This window comes from Podarcis melisellensis (genome assembly GCF_964234715.1).
Source record: "Podarcis melisellensis genome assembly, chromosome: 4".
NCBI classification, from domain to species: domain Eukaryota; kingdom Metazoa; phylum Chordata; class Lepidosauria; order Squamata; family Lacertidae; genus Podarcis; species Podarcis melisellensis.
Genome location: NC_138531.1, coordinates 32,124,760 through 32,149,457, shown reverse-complemented (window position 1 = coordinate 32,149,457; position 24,698 = coordinate 32,124,760). Strand labels below are relative to the sequence as shown.

The 24,698-nt window shown below is 44.6% G+C and overlaps 1 long non-coding RNA gene across 3 annotated transcripts in view; it reads right to left on the bottom strand.

The window, feature by feature from the left end:
* Positions 1-20,733, bottom strand: part of LOC309367970 — a 57,155-nt gene extending 36,422 nt beyond the window's left edge. The window contains exons 1-3 of one of the 3 annotated variants that reach the window (XR_014167419.1): positions 20,074-20,733; positions 19,433-19,538; positions 10,095-10,218 (exon numbers count right to left, since the gene is read on the bottom strand). This is a non-coding gene — a long non-coding RNA (uncharacterized lncRNA). Of the gene's footprint in view, positions 1-10,094; positions 10,219-18,795; positions 19,111-19,432; positions 19,539-20,073 lie in introns of those variants that run through there. The other 2 variants (XR_014167421.1, XR_014167420.1) reach the window with 2 other exon arrangements.
* Positions 20,734-24,698: the final 3,965 nt, after the last annotated feature.

Here is a 24,698-nt window from a genome sequence, read left to right as displayed (position 1 = left end):
TCAATCAGTCTCACTCATTTGTTGTTATTTCTCTATTCGCTTGAGATGCTACATTAATTAAGCGGATGCAGTTGTGGATCTTCTTCATTATTTGCTCTTTTGACATCTCCGAGATTCCCCAGAAAGGAGCAAGTCATGCAGATATTAAACAAGGCTTTGAACTGGCCTATCCAGCATCATGGTTAACTTCTTGCTCGGGGGCATGGATGACCATGAAGTTCGCTGTGCTTGCAATAGCAGCAACAACCCGGACTTCATTGGCACGAGCCAGCAAAACTTGGTAGCGATGAAGAGCTATGTGGCTATTGCTTCTTCCTGAGAAACAATATGCAGCTGCAATCCTACACAAACTTGCTGGGTGGGAGGAAGTCCTACTGGAATCAATGGGACTCATGGCACAGAAACATTTCTGAGCTCACCCCAGTGCGGCTGAGCTATTTAAAAACCATAGCAGTCAGTACAACAGCCCTTTCCTCCCAGATATGGAACGAAGCTCTTTTAACAAAACGTGCTTGTTCTTCTTTCATCACATATTGGAGATGCAGATGGCTCATCTGCCGCACAAACTGCCTTCGCTCGCGTTCCTGCAAGCTAAAAAAAATGTCCATTTTAATCATACCCATTTTGGGAGAGAATTTATGGTGCAGTTCGTATAATGCATCTCCAGAAAGCCACTCTGGCCTCAAAATAAGAAGCAGGGTCCATAGGAGAGGCAATGAGACTCCAAACAGCAATATCCCGAACTGAATGAGGCCAGAGGCCAAGAAGGAAGGGGGTAGAGAAACAAGCAATGGGCAAGGCTGCAGGGGACCTCACACCCCAGCTAATAGGGGGTGGGAACAGAAGGCTGAAGCTGTTGGAGAAGGTGGGGTGGTGCTTCCAGAATCCAGCAACCATCAGGTTCAAGGTAGATGCGTCCCCTCCAACATAACAGGGATGTCCTCTTCCATACCCTCCAACATTTCTCTGATGAAATAGGGACATTCTAAGGAAAAGCATGGGACGCAGGTGGTGCTGTGAGTTAAACCACAGAGCCTAGGGCTTGCTGATCAGAAGGTTGGCGGTTCGAATCCCCGCGATGTGGTGAGCTCCCCCCAGTAAGTAATTGATCATAATTACTATGAGTAATTGATCATAATTACTATGGACCAAATTTTCTTGATCCATTCAGCTATAGGAGAGATGCTTCCCCACCCCCACTCATTTTTAGCTATTATAACAGCAGCAGCTATAAGGCTGAACACCTAGGACTTGCTGATCAGAAGGTCGGCGGTTCAAATCCCCGCAATGAGGTGAGCTCCCGTTGTCCCTGCTCCTGCCAACCTAAAAGTTCAAAAGCACGTCAAAGTGCAAGTAGATAAATAGGTACAGATCCAGCAGGAAGGTAGATGGTGTTTACGTGCGCTGCTCTGGTTTGCCAGAAGCGGCTTAGTCATGCTGGCCACATGACCCGGAAGCTTTACGCCGGCTCCCTTGGCCAATAAAGTGAGATGAGTGCCGCAACCCCTTTTAAGGAAAAGCAAGGCGTTCCAGGATCAAATCAGAAACCGGAATGGCTATTGTAAATCTGGGTCTGTCCCTGGAAAATAGGGACACTTGGAGGATCTGTGGAAAATAGGGACACTAGGAGGTAGTCATGCACAGACTGCCACCACCTGGAACTACGTCATAGTGGTTTTCACTTGTAAGGATCTACCATGGAAACCTTCCAGCTCCCAAGCCCACCCAAGACAGACTCTGAGCAGGAACTTCATGAGGAGTTTCCTGTCTAGGTCTTTTCCAACAGTATGTGGAACAGTGTGTGACTTCAAGCCACAATGCCTTCCCTACCTATACCTGGCTTCCCCTGCATTATTACTCATCATTACTACTCGGGGTATATAAATGCAATGCATCTTGGGTTTTAAAAAGTAAAATTGGTTGGCTTATAGTTCATAGCATTGTTATTCATTATCGTTATTCATGTTTTTATACTGTATTTTTTGCTGCTTTTATAATTAAGTGTTTTAAAGTGTTTTAAATTTGTTGTTAGCCGCCCTGAGCCCAGTTTTTGAACCGGGAAGGGCGGGGTATAATTAAAAAATTATTGTTTTTAGTATTATTATTATTATTATTATTATTATTATTATTATTATAGCAGAGTTAAATCCAGGTGTATCTTGTTTGAGGATCCCCACTTTTGTTAGCTTTTGTAGAAAGATGGATCCAAGGAGATATGTGAAGGGCTCCCTTTTTGTTTTGCTCTCTGGAATCCCTCTAGTTGTGATTCTTCGTTTTTCTGCTCAGCATTGCTTGAGTATGCACTCTTGCTTGATGGCCTGAAAAACCTCAAAACCACGTTTGAGTTGAGACCACAGTGGGGCAAAGAAATCTGCTTGTATTCCATGTAGGGGATAAAGCCTCTGTCTCCAGCTACTTTCTTTTCTCTGCCTGCCTCCTCCAGCTACAGAGCATGTTGCTGCAGCTCCCTGCCTGTGGTCCAGACCAATTAGCACTTTATTTCAGAAACGGCCAGCGCTTTGAATAGTGGGGACCAGATATTGCAGATTAGGATAGCAATTAATTGATAGCGCTTAGAAAGGGCAGGCTGCCTAACACATGCTAATGATACTCCTCACAGAGGCTCGCAAAATCACCTATACTTTTCAGTGTGTTTTCTTTTCCTTTTTAATCAGTACGAGGAAAAGAAAATAAGGAGGGGAGGGCAATCATATCACTTTCTAGCTTCATTCACTTCAAAAGAAATATTTCAGCCAGGATGTCTCAGGGTCATTTTCAGCATCCCAAAACGAGCACAGCAAGAGCTGTCAGATCCAATAGATTTCCCCCCCCCCCATCTGCCACTTATTCATGCTGAGTTATACAAGAATTTCCCCATGTTTGGCTTTTTTTAAAAAAGGATGTTCAGAAGTGGCAATCATGCTCTGGGATGATGGGAAGGCAGAGAATACCACCTGTTCTTTACACTTCTCTTGCAGCGGATGTCCCATCCGAAAATGTGAACTTTAGGTCTGACTGTTGCAGAGGAAGGTATGCTCAGACAAATGTCCAACTCAGTGCTGGTTCTGCCAGACTCTTGCTGAACTGTTGGTTTGCCAAACAATTGCTGCACGTCGGCTGCCTTTCTTACTGCCTTCACTTTTCCTCTTGACACCGGTCCTACAAAATTGCTGCCCACCTGCACAAAGGGCGGAAGCAGCAGAGGCAGCAAAATTGTGACACTTCACTCTTCCGATTCACTTCAGGCTCCAGCTCATTGCTCTCTGCATTAAAGCTTTTGGGTTAGAGCCACCCAAAGGTCAGGAATAAGCAGAATCCCATTTCTTTCAATGGAACAGATCTTAAGAGTGTGCTTATGCCCACTGAAATCAGTATAGTCCTTGAAGCTAGCTTGACCCTTTATCTGGAGAAGAAGCAAAGTGGGGGAGGGGGACATGCCTCTCACAGGATATATTATTTTCACTAATACTTTCATTTTCATGCACACTTCCCCCTGATAGATTAATATTTGTGAACATTGGTAGGATGGAGAATTACATTGCAAAATTCAAAGAAATGCAAAAAGTGTGGATTTAATATATTCATATTTAAATGCATGGTGAATCAATTTTCTCCTCCATCCCTAATGGTAAATGGTTGTCTGTATTTTTCTAATAATTTCGCTTAAAGGAACTTTGTGTCACAACCTAAGTTTCATTATCAGTGACCTCACAAAATTATAGTTCCTATAGAGTTGTTCCTGCTGTTTACTTTGAACTCTCCTTCCTTCATAACCACAAAAAAGAACTGTCAATTTTTACTCATGATCTATTGCTGCAATCTGCTCTAATTGTATATTTTATCTTTATGAACGCTGTTTTTATTGTGTTATGCGAATTGGTCTTTGACAGTAATAAATTATCTATCTATCTAACTGTCCATAGAAAATGTTTAGTTTGGTTTCTTTGGCATACAATACTGCGGAAATGCCATTATTTTCATTTTCATGCTACATACAAAGGAAAAGGGAATTCAATATAACTTCCCAACTCAGTCTCTCCATGAATTCATGAAAGTCCTTGTGAAGCCACAGCTTCATTCGTTCTAAACCACAGGGTGATTCCTTACCACTGTCCTATGAAATTTTCTGCCATGTTCATTTGTCACATTGCTTATACTTTCTTTGTCAATTTTTCCATTAAAGCATATTGCCAGATTACATTTTTCCATTCTTGAAATGTTTCTCCACCTTCAGTTTTCCCATTTATTGCTGTAACCTGTCTAGCTGCAGCTAAGATAGCAACTTTTTAGCAACATCAAAAGCAGTTAACAATGCAGGTATGTCTGGGAAGGTTCTATAGGATGGCTTGTGATTTTACTACATTCCAGTAAGATCCCTCCGCTCTGAAAAGCCTTGTACTATTTTGCATACCCACCACACATGGAGGAATGTGCCCAGTTCCAAGTACCCATGTCACCAACAAATTGGACTCTGTTTGCATTGTAGATGTAACCCTTTGTATCCATTATATAAAATCCTGAAGAACACTAGCGAGGCAAATGGGAATTTTATCTCTGATCCTTAGCTGTGCTTCTTGAATATAAACATTTACCAGTAGTCACTGTAATGAAGGATTCTCTCCTTTATATTTTGCATCATTACAGGTTGTTATTTCTGTTGTGGAGGTGGGGGGATGATTAACAAAATCAGCCTTCCTGGCAAACTGAGAATATCCCCACACAGGCACAGTTTAGGATATTCCACACCTTTCCTCAGCAGTTTCTTCTTTGAGAAAAATAAGTGGCTCAAGTAAATGTAAACTAAGCTTTAATAATAAAGAAAACTGTGACAAAATAACATAATGAGAGAAACTAAATACAGCAATATGAGTCAAGTCTGAAGCAAGAAACAAGAAGAGGCAGTTGGTCCCTCTTAACTGAAATTTAACGGAAAACCCAGAAGGGAGGGGCTGATTCTGGAGCATAAGACACAAGCCCCGCCCACCAGATACCAAACATTCTACAGATCGAATTAGACCCCAATATTTTTCTTACAATTTCTCCGTTGTGTTAATGGAATTAACCTCATTCTAAGGGAAAGAGCTGGTCAGAAATTTGGTAGCTGAAGGATAAAATTTAAAGCAAGAAATGTTCCCAGAAAATAATGAAGGCTGCAGTTCTATAACCATTTACTGTACGTGAGACTAAGCCCCATCTAACAGGACTTACTTCCAAGCAGACGTGTTTAGGATTACGGTGTAATTCTTCCTGGAAAGTACAAAAGCTATTTTTATTTTTACTATAGGAAGTTTACTTTAAACAATGTATTTCTTCCCGGAACACTGTGCTTTTAAACAGGAGCAGAAATAAGCTCCTGTCAGAATTCTATATGGCCTCATTCCCTCAAATGAAAGCCACCCTTTTGAAAAGCAGCCCTATATGTCCCAGCCGTCAAATGCATTTAAAGGCATCTGGTGTGAAAGGCAACGAAATTACTAGCCAGTTTCACGAGTGCTTCTTCCTTCTTCCACCCCACCCTCTCCCCCACTCCCACTCCCACATAAACAGTGACCTTATAATAATCATTTTAACGCTATCCCTCCCATTTCTAATTGTGGCTCCTCAATGTGACAAGCCAAGAAGCCCATCCTACGATGTGCTGTGCCGAAGCAGCGGCTCACATCAGATTGGGGGAAATTGCATCCCTTTTTCCCTGCCACGTGGGTGCAACCTCCATATTTCTCTCCTTGCTCTCGCCACCCCTCGCAATTTCAGGGCAGGAAAGGGCTAAATCCCAAGGGTTGCTCATTTCAGCGTTGTCTCCCGTGAAGAGAGCAAGACATCGGTTTTGTTGCTACTAATCCTTTCCTCTCTCCCCCCCACTCCCCAGAAAACAGTTAATTAGATGGCGCAAGGATCTGAAATTGCCGGTAATGAGAAAGAAAAAGTGGCAGATTCTGGGTAAGAAAACTTGCTAAGGATTGATAGTCCAACACTAACAACCAGTTTGGCCAATCTGACTCTAATAGCCCTGCAGCTCCATGTCTGGCTGGTGGTTTCAAACCAATAGGTGAGATTTTATTCATTAGTTAAATTTATATCTCAGGGCGGTTCACAGAGACTGAGCCTGCTCACATGCCCATCTCATCCACTCCCAGACTCCTCTCCTGACTCGCTACTCATTCCCTTGGCACGATGGGCAGGATGTACCACTGTGACCCGCCCTGCTTTGCTCATGTTCACTGGATGGGTGTAGGTTCATCTGAACCAAATCGGGTGGGCAGAGAAGACAACGCTTCTTTCTGGAGCTAACTGAAGTCAGGAAGGTGGCTTGGGACAGACTGCACAAATGGGCCCTCTGCAACTCAGCTGCGTCTTTTTAGAGGTCTTCCAGAGGCACTGTTTTGCTTATATAAAGGTAAAGGGACCCCTGACCATTAGGTCCAGTCACGGACAACTCTGGGGTTGCAGTGCTCATCTTGCTTTACTGGCTGAGGGAGCCGGCGTACAGCTTCTGGGTCATGTGGCCAGCATGACTAAGCCGCTAAGCAGCGCACGGAAACGCTGTTTACCTTCCTGCCGGAGCGGTACCTATTGATCTACTTGCACATTGACGTGCTTTCAAACTACTAGGTTGGCAGGAGCAGGGACAGAGCAACGGGAGCTCACCTTGTCGCAGGGATTCGAACTGTCGACCTTCTGATCAGCAAGTCCTAGGCTCTGCTCTGTGGTTTAACCCACAGCGCCACCCGCGCTTATATATTTGTCAACAAAACCCAATGCCAGAAAGTGATTGCGGTTGTCACTCATTCCAAGGGATCTGAAGCTGGTAGGATTGCCACTCTCGCATCTCACTAGCCAGGGAAGTAGGAAAGAGATAAAACACTACAGTTTGAAGGGCAAAACTTCCCTCTTTTCCTCCCTGATAGAAGGGGCATTGGTGTCATGCCTACCTTTTAACATTGCTGGGAAGACACTCGATTTGACATGTGGTGCAATGAACATGTGCTCATTTAGTGGCCTGAGTACAAGGCATACATATGTCAGCAAAGAGACGGGAGGAGGATGAATGCAGATAGAAAAGGCATCAGGCCCACCAGCTGTGACCTGAACTTTCTTCAGGATATTGAGACTTCTTCCTTGGCGAGCTGTAACAAGCGGCGCTTCGTAATCAACTCCTTTGAGGACAAGCGACGAATGAGTCAGAGCTCTGAGGTTACACAAGCCTCGCAAAGTGGGGGGGGGGGTGGAGAGATGGCTGCCTCCAGCAACGAGAAGAAAGCTTTCATTTAAAACCCCAGCAGGAGTGTCTTTTGTGACTTGTTCGGTTTGTAAGAATAATTCGGGAGCTTTTATCAAAATAAAAAGAAACCGCCACACAGTTAAACATGTTCTCTCGCTGAGTGAAAATAATTAAAGCTGGACCCAAAAATAGAGCAGAAAGGCAGGGTTTGGGCCAAGCAGAGGACGCCCTCACAATGTCTCCTCAGTTTTAGTATTAGACTCGTAAAAGAAAGGGCGGGAGTGAAAATAGCCCTGGAAATATTTTTTACTTGGCCTCTTTCAATCCTAGCAAGTGGATTTTGTTGCTGGTTGTGCTGCACACAGGTATCTCAAGCACAAACCCTGTTGCACCTTTTCCCACACGAATGGAACATAGTTTTAACCACCTAGGATCCCACCGTGATGCCTGAAGCAAAGAACAAGATGGTGTCCCCGTTCCACATACAGAAGCAATGGCACTGACAGCTAAATCTTACTTTAATCTTGGAAATGGTGTTGCATTCCTCCGTACCTGAGGGCGAGGCTAGCTTAGGGGACACAGCTCTGTCTTCCAACACCTTGTGGCAGCTCCCCAGTGCCCATCATCTGATGCCTGATGCAGCTGCCTCACTTTGCCTCATGGTAGGACCAGCCCTGACTGTTAAGAGCCGTGGCGCCTCTTCTGAACCCGGAGTATGTTGCCCCAATAGACACCAAAGAAAAGAACACTCCCATTTGTTGGAACTGTCCTTGACACTCCATTTGTCTCCCTTATTATACAGTTCGGCACAGGATGAGGAAGCAGTTCGTTTTGTTTGCTTCGGTGTACACACACATATTGCAGCCACAGAGATGTCCCAGCCGCAGTGATGCTGATCTTGGCTGGCTGGTTGGCTGCCTTGACCCATGGCCTTCTTCCAATGCATCACAGGCAGTTGCAGTGGGAAAGCCCCTTTCACCAAGTAACTGAGCAAAAGGCAGCACTCCAGCAGGCCTCGCAGATGCACATGCATTCCTCTGCTCATGTGCCACACATTGGCCCTGCAGCATTTGTGTAGGCAGAAAGGGAGCAGGCACCAGGTGCAGCAGGGAGCAAGGTGTTGGAGGGCAGAGTGGTGTGTGCCTGCCCTACACTTCCTAAGCTCACCTGCTGCCCTCAGGTGTGGTGGTAGAGGTTGTCTCATCACCAGCCTTGAGGCTGAAGATTCAGTTGTCCATCTGGTTGTCTCCTGTACATGGAGTGGGCAGGAGAGCACTATCTTACACAGAGAAATGTTTTCTGCCAGCCCCTTAAATTGGACTAAACATCACTGCAGCAATGTGAGAAGAAGACAAAGGGGGAGTACATCTCGTACATCTCTGCAGCAAAACACAGAGGGTTTCCTATTTATGGCTGCCATATCAAAATCTCTCCAAAGGAGGCAAGGCAGAGGAATGGTGGGCTTTGCAAAACATAGCCACCGGAGTTTTGCAAATACAAGATGATCCTTTAAAGCCAGGAACAATATTTTTAAAATGCGAACATCTGGCATCCTTAGCCTCAGGAGTCTACTTTCAAGCACAGGATTCTTATCATCATTCATCTTTGTAAACTTTTTGGAATCACTTCTTTTGGATCATGAAGGCAAATGCTCAGCTATGGCCAAGAATATTCCTATGCAAGTAAGCAGGAGAGTTTCAGAGATGACTCTGAAAATACTTTCAGTTGCTCCAGCAGTTGGAATCACTCCAGTTTCTTCATAGCTCCTGAACAATGTATCTGATAATAAGGAATGTGCATATTACAATGCCTCTGGGATTGGGGCACCCTGATTTTTTTAAAAGGAGGAAATAGCAAAGACCATTAGGTAATAATTTTGACTCAGTAATAATACTCATAATAATTATGCGCTGAATTATGGCATTAAATATTTTAAAACCAAATCTGAAAAAACAGGGTATATGTTTTCGTACTGAAAACACAAGGAAATCTGTATCTAAAAGGTGCTATACAATCAAATTACTTGTTAGTGACCTGAGGAGTTATGACATAAAAGGAAACCAATTTTCTGTGAATCCCAGTTTTCTATCTGTAAAATCGATGACCTGTTTTCCCAGGGTTAGGCTCCTGCTGACTGACTTTCCCAATCAGAGGTTGGAATTTACCTTAAATTCCAAAGAACAATTTCTAGTACTCAGTACCATAGTAAGCAAAAACAAAAAAAAAATATTGTGTCAGTTGGCTTGAGTCTATTTTCCCCCTCAAACTTCCTGTAGATTCTTTCGTACATTGGTGGTCACATTTCCCTCCCGTGACACCACGGCAATGTCTGTGGAGGACTGCTTTCACATGATAACATCCTTGGACCCTGCCACACCAAGTCTTCAGAGTGAGCCAGAAGTTTCTCATGTCCCCTGTGCAGACTTTTCTAAGAACTTGCCAATTAGTAAAGGAGTATTAGCCTCTCAGGGACACAGGTGGCGCTGTGGGTTAAAGCCTCAGCGCCTAGGACTTGCCGATCGAAAGGTCGGCGGTTCGAATCCCTGCGGCGGGGTGCGCTCCCGCTGCTCGGTCCCAGCGCCTGCCAACCTAGCAGTTCGAAAGCACCTCCGGGTGCAAGTAGATAAATAGGGACCGCTTACCAGCGGGAAGGTAAACGGTGTTTCCGTGTGCAGCTCTGGCTTGCCAGATGCAGCTTTGTCACGCTGGCCACGTGACCCGGAAGTGTCTCCGGACAGCGCTGGCCCCTGGCCTCTTAAGTGAGATGGGCGCACAACCCCAGAGTCTGTCAAGACTGGCCCGTATGGGCAGGGGTACCTTTACCTTTACCTATTAGCCTCTCAGCTAGATTCAGTGGCAAGCGTTCCTAATATTTGAAGTTCATCATGGCAGTGTTTATTATAATTCAGCACATAATTCAGTCCAGTTGCAATGGAAAAGCAGATCATGTAATTTTTGACGTCATCATTTACCCTCTTGGGCGCTGAATTTATTGACTAGAAAAGAAAAGAAAAAAGAAAACCACCACAGGAATACATACTTCAGGACAAACAATCTACTTTGCAGAATCCTCTAGTATTATCACAGCAACAGAAGGCCTTCCCACCTTGAGGTATTTGCTTAGTTCACTGCTGGGATTTTAAAAATAAGGATCACTTTGCTATACTCTCTGAGATTTCTTGACTGCTGGCTCTATTACTGTTATCTAACTCTGCCGCAGCCTGGGGGGCATTTAGCTACCCACTTAAACTTTGGGGAAATTATTTTACCCAATATTAGTTTATCATTTTTTTCCCAACAAAATGGCTATCTAGGATGAAATGAAGGGAGCTGAGAAGAAGCCAGTGGCTGAGATTTCCCCCACCCCCCAACATCCCCGCGATGCCAGGTTCATTTCAAGATGTAATCAGATTTGGAAGAAGTCCCCAAAGAGTTTTCACACGGCTGCTCATAATTAAAGAGGGAATGTGATCTCGGTGGCAGCTCTTGATGTGGTTGGCAGGCAGGCAAGCGGTCTCCAGAATTCATTGCATCCTCAAGAGGCTGGCGGTTCTATCTGTCGTCACGGATTTTCTTGGCCAGGGCCCAGGGCAGATGAATGCCTCACACTGTTTAATGTTGCAGTGAGAAGGGTGGGGAATGGAAGGTTTTTACAGTGAAGGCTGGGGGGGGTGGCTAAGAGAAGCAAGAGGAAAGTAGGTTGGAGAACATCATCTCATTTTTTAAAAAAAACAAAACAAAGCGACATAGGAGGTGGCCTTGTACTGAGTTAGATCATTGGTCCATCTAGCTCAGTAGTGTTTACATGGAATGGCAGTGGCTCTCCAGGATTGATTGATTGATTGATTGATTATTCATTTATTGAATTTATATACCACCCTACAACCGGAGGTCTCAGGGTGATTCACGGAAAAGATCAACATAAAAACCACAATATATACAGTGATACCTTGGTTCCCAAACAGCTTAGCTGTCGAACAAATAGGCTCCCGAAAGCCGCAACCCAGAAGTGAGTGTTCCGGTTTTTTTCCGGAAGCTGGATGTCTGACGCAGCTTCCGCAGCTTCGGATTGAGTGCAGGAAGCTTCTGCAGCCAATCATCAGCCACACCTTGGTTTTCAAATGGTTTCGGGAGTCGAACGGGCTCCCGGAAAGGATTAAGTTTGAGAACCAAGGTGCCACTGTAATCAAAATAAAAAAAACAACCCAATAACACACACACCCCAAAAAGAAACATATTTTTAAAAAGGCATAGGATGTCAATCAGATCAACCAAAGGCCTGTTTAAAAAGGATTGATTGCATTTCTATTGCACTTGTTTTTTACACGGCGCTCAAAGTGGCCTACATGGTTCTCCCCTTCCTCATTTAAATCTCACCCTACGAGGTAAGATGGGCTGAGAGGCAGTGTCTGGCCGCAAAATCAGCCAGTGAGCTTCATAGTTGAATGGGGATTTGAACCCTGGTCTCCCAGATCCTAGTCCATCACTCTAACCACTACACCACACTGGTTCTCAGGGGTCAGAGAGATGGCGTTCTCTCCAGCCCGACCAGGAGAAGCTGAAGATTGAACCCAGAGCTTCTTACATGCAACATGGATGCTTTGCCACTGAGCTATGGCCCTTCCCCAAACTTTCAATTTCTGTTTGGTGAGGATGTGAAGCCACACGCTGTCTTAGCAGCTCCCCCAAAGAAAGCCAGGACATTGCTTCAGAGGGGAGGAGAGGAGAGGACAAGTCATATCACCCACACATTCACATGATAAAAAGTCTCAGGAGACTTTAGATTCAGGCTGTGCACATACTCTACATTTAAAGCGCTTCCAAAGCACATTCCACACACACTCACCCCAAGAATTCTGGCCACCGTGGTTTACGCCTCACAGAGCTCTAATTCCCAAAAACCCTAAACAAACTACAGTGCCCAGAATTCTCTGAGGGGAAAGAATGTGCTTTGGATGTGATTTAAAGGTATAGTGTGTCCTTGTCCTCAGACTGTCCAGCGTTTTCACTTTCCCGTCCCTCCTGCAGAGTGGGCACAAGTTCTTGGCAGTGATGGCTGGTGTCCACTGCAGTTGCAGAAGACGACAGCAGGCAGACTGTAGGCAGAGACAGAGCAAATGGTTAACTTGTGACCAGAGAGTCGCCTGAGGCTCCATGTTGCTGTGACAAAGAAGCTGTTGTATCCCATTTTATCGAAATGCTGCCCCCCACCTCCCCAGGAACGCTTCTAAAGAACCATTTTCAATTGCTCTTCCGCAAATACAATACAAATCCCTCAAGGAATGTTATTCACACCAAGTAAAGGCCTCTTCAGCAACTGTAAATTGCCCAGGGGAAAACTCACTCCTGCTATCGCAATCATCTCATCTTCTAATTGGTAATTGACTTTCTCACCAGTCATTTTAATCCAGGGCTGTCTGATGTTTGCTGGAGATCAGCAGCTGCTCTTTACCCCACCAGATATTCAGGAAGGCGCTCCAAAGCTAGCTGGGATGTGTGACTAGAACACCCTCTCTGAGGATGCTACTAATTGCATGGACTTCGTTTTTCAGTGTTTCAGTGTTTCAACCAAGACTTTTGAAAGTTGGTTAGTGGGCTCAGATGTATCTGTGCATTACAATAACCCATATTTAGTGTGTGCAAACCTCAGGTTGCCCCCACTGGACAACATAAAATCAAAGGCAATCGTGTGGTTGCAGAACACATGTTTTGCACAAAAAAGTTCTGCAGACCCTCCAAGTGTCCCCATTTTCCAGGGACAGTCCCCGATTTACAGACGCCATCCTGGTTTTTGATTTGATCCCGGAATGTTCCCCTTTTCTGTAGTACATCCCTATTTTCATCAGAGAAATGCTGGAGGGTATGGAGTTATCCCACCCCCTAGCCATCTGAAGGCAGTCCTGTATAGGGAAGTTTTTTTAATGTTAAATGTTTTTATGTGTGTTGGAAGCTGCCCAGAATGATGATGATGATGATGATTAAATAGGACAAGCCTATTTTCATTGGAGAAATGTCAGAGGGTATGGGTCTGATGTTCAGGATGTGGCATAGAAGCCAACTCATGGGGGCTGGGGGGGGTCTTTGGCCCCCCCAATAAAATATTTGAGGGGGCCAGTGCCCCAAAGTTGATGGGCACTGCCATTCAAGTGGTGTGCGTGCACCACATCATGTGATTGTGTGGGGCAGGGCTCCCCAAATATTTTATTCAAGTTGGCATGTGGTATGTGGCATATTCTGCTAAAGAATCTCATATCAGAAGACTGAGCAGAGCCAGTGGATCAGTCAGATCAATGGTCTAACTCCATATAAAAACACCTAATATTCTTATGTGCGTGGGGCTACCCCACTGTAGGAACTGTTGGGCTCATGACCTCAAAAAACTTGCAAAATAGGTATAAATTTTACAGATCCTGCCCCTTCATTATTTCAATTGTTTCAATTGTTTCAATTGGATTTTGCAGAAGGTTCTGAAGAAATAGCCACCAGGTGCTTCAAATCAAACTTAGGTTTAATACTTATATCAGACACTTAGCAATTTCCCTAGCCTAGAACTGCAAGATGCTCTCCTCAGTTGTCTGGAGGTCAATGTCAAGTGGCACAAATGGAGATGGTAGGTTTGAGTCTGGGTGGATCTGAGTCGAGGACTCAGAAGGGAGCAGAAGATTGAGGAAAGAAGCTTCTGCCCAGATCGCTGCAATGTTTTGAGCCAGCTCTATTTGTTGAAAAGTAGGGATGAGCTCAAGCTAAAAGCGGTGAGCTGCACACTCTGACGGGTTCATCTTGAAAAATGAATTCTGCAGCTTGTTCGTATCAGTGCATATTTGTAATCCTTTAACTGCATTAAAAAAGCAAGGTTACTGGAATTTTTCTGGGACAATTTCATAAGTGTCTTCACAAAACTGTCCGAGTAAGCAGAATAACAATGGTGAGGAGGGGAAAGTTTGTCTTCCAAACATATTCATGCAGCTGATAACAGCAAAAAATAAACGAAAGCTTCAAAAGCAGAAACCTGAATAGCTGAGTGGTGCAGTTTTCAACTATGACCTCAAGAATATTGAAGAATTTAGGGTCGTGGTACAATTTGGTACAGTTCTAGGACTGTGGCTGAATCCCACCATGAAACTTGTCTCCAGGGACATAGAGCTATCTATCTTGGCCAGATCTCTGTATTTGCACACTGATACCGACCCTTGGGTAGCATTATCCAGACTTGGACAAGATCAAGTTCATCCCATTTAAGGAATGTGTCTCAGTCCCAAAGGCAGGAGTGCCATCTAGGGGTGCCAGAACTCACCGGAACTCAGTTCCAGCACCTCTCAGGTGGGTTCCAGCACCTTTGGGTGAGCGCCATTGCCATTCTAAGAGAACAAGGGAGGCATTCATGGTGAGTCATAGTGTTGGAAAGGACCAAAGGGACATTTAGTCCAAATCCTGTTTTGCTTTCGGGCAGGGACCATACTACGTACCATACAGTTAAGGCGAATTGAAAGCACATAACTTCCCCCAAAGAATCCCAGGAACCATACCTTGTCAAGAGTGCTATGAACAGTACCTTTGTGAGAAGCAAAACACAGTTCCCAGAATTATTTGCTCTCCCTCATTTTTTTGGTCCAAATTCCCCCCCCCCGCCCCTTCTTTCAGCAGCTGTCCAGCGATTGCCAGGTCTGTCAAGGCAGATCCTGATAAAGATCTGGCCAGTGTAGCTAACAAGCTTCTCCCGTTCTGTGTGTGAGTAAGCTACCCTTTCCATTTTGAAATAAATTTTATTTTATTAATAAAATAAACCGAAGATAAAGAGCATAAAGAAATACTGTTGCAGCAGGCTGAAAGAAGCATAAGGACAGACGTTGTCATTGAACTTTTCCCAAAACATTACAAAAAATACCCACTTCCCCCCATAAACCTGTTAGGCTGCTTTATATGTATTCTTATATAATGTTGGGATGCGGGTGGCACTGTGGGTTAAACCACAGAGCCTAGGACTTGCCGATCAGGTCGGCAGTTCAAATCCCCGCGATGGGGTGAGCTCCCGTTGCTCGGTCCCTGCTCCTGCCAACGTAGCAGTTCGAAAGTACGTCAAAGTGCAAGTAGATAAATAAGTACCGCTCCGGCAGGATGGTAAACGGCATTTCTGTGTGCTGCTCTGGTTCACCAGAAGTGGCTTAGTCATGCTGGCCACATGACCCGGAAGCTGTACACCAGCTCCCTCGGCCAATAAAGTGAGATGAGCACCGCAACCCCAGAGTCGGTCACGACTGGACCTAATGGTCAGGGGTCCCTTTACCTTTACCTATATAATGTTAGATTGATCATAATTACTATGGATCAAATTTTCTTGATCCATTCAGCTACAGAAGGAAAGATACTTTCCCACCCCCACCCCTTTTTAGCTATTATAACCTTAGCAGCAGTTATTTCTTGATAGTTTTCTATCAAGAATAGCATCTTTTAGATAGCTATGCAGAAATATTCAACCTGAAATATGCTTTAAATGCATGGTGTGAACACAACATATGTTCCGAGAGTTAGAAGTACAGTGGTACCTTGGGTTAAGTACTTAATTCGTTCCAGAGGTCCGTTCTTAACCTGAAGCACCACTTTAGCCTAAGGGGCCTCCTGCTGCCGCCGCACCGCCGGAGCACGATTTCTGTTCTCATCCTGAAGCAAAGTTCTTAACCCGAGGTACTATTTCTGGGTTACTGGAGTCTGTAACCTGAAGCATATGTAACCTGAAGCGTATGTAACCCGAGGTACCACTGTAAATATTTTGCCATCAACAAGAAAGCTCTAAATAGGTGCTTGTACTGTATTGTAGATAATAATTCGAAAAGAATTTCCCCTTCCTTTCAAGTGGACAGCACTGTTGATCTGGTAGGGCTGCTGGGGGCAGGGGAGGGTGCAGGGAGAGACGGCCAAAGTTGCTTTGTGAGTCAGGTCTGGCAGAAGGTCACAAGTCATCCATCCATCTTTTATGATATCAAACTAGCGCGCTTGCCAAGCCAACCCACTCCAGGCCTGTATGTGCTGATGCAGCAGTCTTCCCCATCAGGCTAACAGGCTTGGTTTCAATCAATATCTCCTGCTCTGGTTCATCTGAACTTTCTGTTAGATCCTGCCACTTCTATCATGCACAGATCATATCAGAGTGACAACTGTGAAAAACGCTTGGCTGTTGCTTTAATGATAATGAAATGTGGTGTGAGATCTAGCTAAACTAGAGGAAGTTTCTGCCATCTGGTGGTGAACTGAAAGACCAAAAGGCCTGAACGGTTTATGTCTCATTGACATTTGCCTGAATTGTTCCACCTTGCCCCAAAGGAGGGTAATGATGCATCATGGGAGACCCTCCGAGTGTCCCTAATTTCCAGGGACGGTCCCGGATTTACCAGAAGCCGTCTTGGGTTTTTTTTTTGATCCCAGAATGTTCCACTTATCCTTAGAATGCTTCTGTTTTCATCAGAGAAATGTTGGAGAGTCTGAAGTTATGGAGTTATATGACCCTCCCCCCCCCCCCGGCCAGCCAAAGAGATAACTATACAGCCCTTAGAAGACATCTGAAGGCAGCCCTGTATAGGGAAGTTTTTTTAAATGTTTATTATGTTTTTATATATGTTAGAAGCCGCCCAGAGTGGCTGGGGCAACCCAGTCAGATGATGAGATGATGATATGATGATGATGATGATGATGATGATGATGATGATGATGATGATGGAATAGGACATCTCTGTTTTCATCAGAGAAATGTTGGAGGATACATAACGGTGTGTTTGCTTATACATTTGTTTAGTCCAATGTTCGCCAGATCTATATCTCTCACTGTGGTGGCATTAAGTTCCCTATGAGTGAAATTATAGCCAAGCCTGGCAATCATTTTAGTTTTATTTCCTTGCTGTGATGCTGTGGCCACAGTGCAGGGCTTCTCTTTTGTTGTGAGAGAGATGACTCTCAGACAAGGGTGTGGCCAAGCAAAGGGTTACAGAAGTCTCTTCAACCCATCTTCATATGCAGAATTCAGAGTACAGGCCAAATGGGGCTACCCATTTCATACCCTCCATCATTTCTCTGATGCAAATATGAACATCCTATTCCATGCCTTCCAACATTTCTCTGATAAAAAATAGGACATCCTAAGGAAAAGCAGGACATTCTGGATCAAGTCAGATACCAGGATGGCTTCTGTAAATCTGGGACTGTCCCTGAAAAATAAGGACACTTGGAAGGGCTGATTTAGTGGCCCTGTGAGGTGCAGTTCATGACTCTCGCCCAGGAAGGCAACACCTAAACACAGCAAGAAGCAAGGCAGAAGTTTCTACAAGCCATCATGTCAGTGCGTAGACTACAATGCCGGGTGTGGTTGCCAGTTCCTCTCTCAGTTTGAGGACTCTGCAGTAGCTGATCACACTTTTGGTTAGGAACAACAACAGCTTCTTTTTCTTGATGTGGGATAAGACTGACATCAGTCCAAAGAGAATTATGAGACTCTGTAGAGAAGATGGAGGGGGTGACATTTATCAAAGCTGTGCAGGTCCAACAAGGCTTAGATTCCAGATAGGTTATGTGATAAGGTGTGGCAGGAGAGAAGCAAAATGAAGAAAAGTCACTATTCTTTCTCAAACATGATTTAAAAGGAAAATGCCAAACTGACTCCCACAATCTGATAACAACAAAAACATTCCATCCAGCTGACATTGAAGTGAGACAGTCAAGCCATCCTCCTCCCCAACTCATAATCTGCAACAGCCCATTTTGTCCGGGGCAGCCATGATTTCCATAAAGGCATCCTGGGTTCTTCTTGACCCTGGGGTGCCCTGATTTTCCCTGGCCAGCAGATAGAGGCCGAGGCAGCGGCATTGGGAAGCAAGCTTGAGAGTTCATTTTGTGGCAATCCTATTCTGAGCTAGGGCTTAGTGTGGGAAGCAACAATGAACTGCTAAGGATGTGTTAAAATGTAAAAGAAAAAGTAGTATAAACACCGACAACTGGGAAACAGGAGGAGAATAGCCTTTACCAAAGTGTCATGGGCTTTGAAGACACTCGAACTCAGGACGAACGGAAGAAATGTGCTAAGAGGAAGATACGCTTGACAAACCCTTGCCGTGATCAACTGCCGCCTATGTCCCCACTGTGGAAGGATGTGTGGATCCAGAATTGGCCTCCACAGTCACTTATGGACTCACTGTTAAAACTGTGTTCATGGAAGACAATCTTACTCAGCTACAAATGATTGCCAAAGGAGAAGAAGAAGGGTCTCAGACTCTAACTTGGAATGAAAATCAATATCCAGATACAGCAATTTGGTACTTTTCATTTATTTCCCCTATTTATAGTTCATCCTATGTTGCAATCATCCCAGGGTGGGAATACAACAGCATTCAGTGTAAAACAAAAATTCAAACAGAATATGCACAAGAACAGATGAAACCAACAAATTTGATAATAAATCTATACAATGTCACATGCCAACATTTTTAAAAAGCTAGTTCAAGGATTAGAGCCATTAGCCACATCCCTGATGAGCCTGGCATATGCCTTCTATATCTCCCCAAAGTAGTGGGTTGATCTTCACACATCCTCCCTACACTTTAGCCTCAGAGCTGGGCTCTCACTTTCCACAATTTCAGGATCAGTAACAATTTCTTCCTTGCAAGTGACTCTTTCCCTGAATCTCCAGAAATACTTTTCACCAAGAACAAGCATTCCACTTAAGAGCTGTGAACCTGCAGCAAGGAACCCCACATAAATAGCAGCTCCAACACATTGCTCTTTTGGAACGAGAGGCAATCCCAAAACGTCAGGGAGCTTCATTCCTTCCTTCGCTAGGATGGAATACATATTCCAGGAAACGAAAATGAGCACAAATGTTGCTGCAGCTAAGTCCAGAATGACTCCTATGGAAAAAAGGTAAAGATAAAATCTCCATGTTTTCCAGGCTTGGAAACATTATATAATGGAAAGGCCATACAAAACACGGTCACCGCATTCACAATGGAGGCTAATGGCATGAAGTCCTGAGCAATAACTATTTCAGAGGGAAGGGACTCATCATCAGCTAACTCTATGAGCAGAACAAGCAACCCAGAGCCCAATCCCTGCAAGGCCAGGTCTGCTGCCGCCCATGATGTTGTCAACATGCCACATTCTCCATTGGATACCGGCTGTGGAGCAGATGCACATAACGCAGCCAATAAGAGCCAAGACAAAGGCACATACTTGGAAGCAAGACGCCCTGCACAACAACCGTACAGGAAGGGAGCCATAATCTGCCTGGGGTGGTGCTTTCGCTTGAGTACAGGCAAGGCAGGCAACTGAAGGCATGCTGGAGAAAAACAAAGACAAAAGACAACAGTTAGATACTCAGGTACAATGTCTTATGGACATCCCCTAAAGTCTGAGCAAATAGTGATGCGCAGCCATAACAATGCCATCATTCTAGGGCAAATTCTACATTTCCCACCTTGAGATGTAGGAATGGGAAAGTCTGCTGCATCTGCAATCACAGGTGCCAGAAATCACACTTCCTCAGTTTTGCAGTGAAGCTTATGCACATGGACTAGTGTGGGGCCAAAGCCCTTTCTGCCTAGAGGTTTATGCACCTAGCCTTTCTCCCCGCAGATGTAGACACTTTGCTCAGACACCTGAGGCAGAAAAAAACTGCACGACTTCACAAACTCTTTTGTTGCACTGACCCCCTTCATGCAGATAAGGGGGTTTTGTCTAATCCTCTCCTCCTCTGCATCTTATTTTCCCTTCCCTCTCCATTATTCAGACAGGACAAAAGGAAATTAAAGTCAACTCGTTCTTATCTAATGAAACACTGCTATGTTGGTGGACCATTGAATATATGTACTTACATGATATTGGTTCTTCAACCACTCTCTGGTACGCAAGGACTTTTTCCAGGTCTTTCTTACATGTGTCTGACCTCAGAGAAGACCTGAGAAGACTGGAGCTGGTCTGAGCTGGTCACTGAAGCAACTGCCCCTTGGAGTTCTGAGGCAGTTAGAATGCAGCTTGCATTGAACGCTCAGAACAACACAAATCATAACTCCAGGGTACTGGTCGTTCAGAACATCTGGCAACTGGAACTTTCAGGGAACTCCATTTTCTCCTTTACCAAGAGAGACTGTATATTCAGAGAAAGCGGAATTTTATTTTTTTGAACCCTATCTACATGAAAAATACATTTTTGAATGGGAAGACTCTTATATAACTAGTGGGAGCTGACTATCTAACCCAGGGATGGGGAGCCTGTGGCTTACCAGATTTTATTGAACTGCAAAATCCATCATAATTGACCACTCCCTGTCTATGCTGGCTGAAGTTGATGGGAACAGGGCACGAACATCTTCGGGAGGGCTACAGATTCCCCAACCCTGATCTAGTCCAGTATTTTGACTTGATTCCAGGCAGAAATATTTTCCATCATCTAACACCAGATCCTTGTAATCTGGAGATACCAGGGCCCAAACCTGGGATCTTCGGCATGCAGACCCCACCACTGAATGAAGAGGCCAAAACTAGGTTTTTGTATTTCATTACCACTGGGTCCTACTTTGGATTTTCTCTGTTTTTAATGGCATTTTTATCAGGGCATTTTATCCTCCCAAATAATGGATTAGGCTGACTGAGGATTTGAAACTGGGTTTTCCTCAGCCTTAGTCCAATACACTAACTATGGTAACTACTGCAACAGGCTGCCTCTTTATGTACCACATAAGCACACATCCCAAATGAGGCTAACATAATGCAGCCAATGAAGAGGGCTATAGACCAAGGAAATATATACTGCAATAAACGTTGATTTGCTTTACGATACCAAGAACCACTTTGTTGTTAAAGCCTCTTTGTGCTTTAAACACTGCTTATTTCACCAAACACATGACTCGTCACACCTACAATTCCCAAGAGACACACCTGTTGGATTTCTGCCTGTCTCACCACGGCTAAGGAGTTCCAGAATAGCACCTGATATTTTATTTGTTACTACATTTACATCTCACATTTCCTTCAAGGATCTCAACACGGCATGCATGGGTTCTGCTCACTCCCCATTTTAACTTCACAAGAACCCTGTGAGATAGGCTAGGCTGAAAGACAGTGAATGGCCTAAGATTACCCAGTGAGCTTTACGGGGGGTCACAGCAAAGTGATTGCTGAAAGGCAGCGAGCTGCAAATGTGCCATCAGTAATAACTTAAAATGATAGAATAAAACTTAACCAGCTAAGCATCACATAGCCTGTTAGAGCTGCTTGCCCTCCCATTAAAGATAATAATAAATACCAGAAACCTCACAAAAAGAACCCATCCCACCCAAACATGTCAGCAAAGCCTTGCAAGACAAAAGGGAATTAAAGTGGGAAGCTCCCTTTCCAGGGATCCCGTCCTCCGTCCTTAGCATACTAGGGGAAAGCAGCCATCTTGTCTCCCCTGACATAACTCTCTACCCTTCCCCCCCCCCCCCGCTGCCTTTCAGGCCTCTCAGCATTTCCTCTCCCAGGCGGCCATGATTGAGAAGGGCAAATGCAAGGACGGCTGGAGGCTTCGCTGCCACCAGGACACACGGCATCGTTTCATTTTGTTGTTGCATTTCTATGTGCCCCGGGTGTCATTCTGAAGGGGGGTTGATATTCAGCGCCCCCACCCTACCCATGACTCGAGTCCCAAGCCTACAGCGAGCAGCTTCATCGCCGCTTTGCCTCTCTATAGGCTTGGGACTCGAGTCGCGGGGGGGAGCACCAAATGTCACCCCCCTTCAAGATGGCACCCAGGGCAGACCACCCCCACCTTCGTACGCCCCTGACTGGGTGCTGCTACATCATACTCATTGAGGCTGCATTCCTAACTCCAATTAACTGAGAGTAAGTCACATTGAATTCAATAAGGCATGCCTCTAGGATTGTGAGGTCAAACCAGGCAGGTTTTTTTATTAATAATAATAATAATTTGATTTTACAAGTGTAGAGTTACAACAATACAAAATGCATATCCATATTTAGAGATTTCTCCGAATCTCTAGACTTCCCACCTCCCTCCCCCACATGGGTCCTATTAGAACCCTTTTCAACGGCATATTATTTCATCATCCAAATTTTATGTCTCTCCATTTTGTCCATAATATCTTCTACATTACAAGTGTTATTGTAATCCTGCTAATGTTTTCATCTGCTTACAGTGGTCTCTCAAGTAAATAATATTTTTTCCCCATCTTTATTGAACTTTATTGAAGTTTCCCCATCTTAGTTCCTGAACTTTCCGGTCAGTTTTGCCATTCCAGCATAGTCCAACAGCTTAGTTTGCCATTCTTCTCTGGTAGGGAATTTGTCTTCTTTCCATCTCTGAGCTAGTAACATCCGTGCGGCTGTCGTTGCATACATTAAAAGTCTTTTCTGCTCCTTTGGGATCTCGGTACCTACACTTCCTAATAAAAAAGCTTCTGCAAACCAGGCAGTTCTTTTCCAGCAGGAGGAAGCCTTCCTCCTTCTCAAACATTCTGTACCTACTTTTTCCATGTGTCCCTGCAACCTTGGCCTTATCAGCACCATGCTCCAGCAAGCTGAGCTATCCAGAAGGAGACCTCCCCATTCACAAGTCTACTCCATTATGATCTTATTTACATGTGGTGTTGTTGTTGTTTAGTCGTTTAGTCGTGTCCGACTCTTCGTGACCCCTTGGACCAGAGAACGCCAGGCACTCCTGTCTTCCACTGCCTCTCACAGTTTGGTCAGACTCATGTTTGTAGCTTCAAGAACACTATCCAACCATCTTGTCCTCTGTCGTCCCCTTCTCCTTGTGCCCTCCATCTTTTCCAACGTCAGGGTCTTTTCCAGGGAGTCTTCTCTTCTCATGAGGTGGCCAAAGTATTGGAGTCTCAGCTTCAGGATCTGTCCTTCCAGTGAGCACTCAGGGCTGATTTCCTTAAGAATGGATAGGTGGTTACATGTGGTGGTTGCCAATTAAAGATTGAAAGCTATGTATTCTCGTGGTTGGAGTGCTGGACCTGGAAGACTCAAATCCCCATTCAACTAGGAAACTCCACTCAACTAGGAAGTGACCCCAAGCCAGTCACAGTCTCTTATCCTAATATAATTCACAGGGTTGTTCTGAGGATAAAATGAGGAAGCCAGAACGTTTGAGCTCCTTGGAAGAAAGGTCTGATATAAATGCAACATTTTTTAAAAAAAGTGGGGGCTATTAGTCACCTAGTATAGATGGAATTTATTATTAACTTCAAGATATTTTCATGAAGGAAGAATGGACAGCACAACAGGTGCTGGGATTTCGGCTAATTGTTTGCCTCAGTGTTGTTTCATGTGCACCACTTCCAGTCTTCTTTGCACCTTGGCTGCTTCTACAAATAAAAAGATCTGTAAGGAAGCCATCGTTTGACCTGCATGTTCAAAACAGCAGCATTTTTCTAACCTCTGTTGAGGAATAACCTCTTTTCACAGCACTCAGCAAAAAGATGAAGGGAGAAACAGATTGTTGCCCTGTTTGCTGAATGCTGCAGCCATACAATAGCCTTCTCGCAACAATATATGAAGCTGTGATTGAAAGCAGGAGGCTTTCCTATCAAAACGATCTGTCGAGCTACAGATTTCCTTGATGTTTGTTTTGTGAAGGAGCGCATTTGCTTTGAGAGTTTTTCGAGATTTATCTAAAGCTCCAAAATGATTCCATTCATTCTCGACATTACATCTCATTTTTGGATCCTATGTTACTATGGTAAAAGTGGGCGGTTGTTCCCAGTAATTTTCTATTGGCTACGGTGGCAGTAGATCCAGGAAGTTCTCCCTCTCTTCTCCCTGCAGTTGTGAGGGTAATTGCATGTGGGGAGAATTGCCTGAAGCAGACTACAGTGGTACCTCAGGTTAAGAACTTAATTCGTTCTGGAGGTCCGTTCTTAACCTGAAACTGTTCTTAATCTGAGGTACCACTTTAGCTAACGGGGCCTCCTGCTGCTGCCGTGCAATTTCTGTTCTCATCCTGAAGCAAAGTTCTTAACCCAAGGTACTATTTCTGGGTTAGCGGAGTCTGTAGCCTGAAGCGTCTGTAACCCAAGGTACCACTGTATTCTTTGTCCTACAACCAAGCACTTAAGAAAGCAGCAAGTGTGTGTTCAAACAAAGCCCTCCCCACTTAATATGCAAACTCTCTTCATCGCCCTGCAGTTACTTGAACCCACATGTCATGCCCCAACCTAAAAACACTTGGAGCCAACGTCATTATGTGCAATGTCAACAGAGCAACAGACGGATAGGGGAGCAAGTGGTACATTTACTGGCTGTGGTGTTGGAACTGCTTCTCAGGGGCTTCGTTGCCCATCATTCCAGTATTATGCTGATGAAGGATGTCCATGGGGGAAAGAAGCCTTTCACTGGCCCTGCCAGCATAGATGCAATATTGGAGTTGCAAAAGAAGTAATGGGTTGGAGGCTCTCATCTCGGTGATGTTTGTTTCATTTATATCCTACGTTGC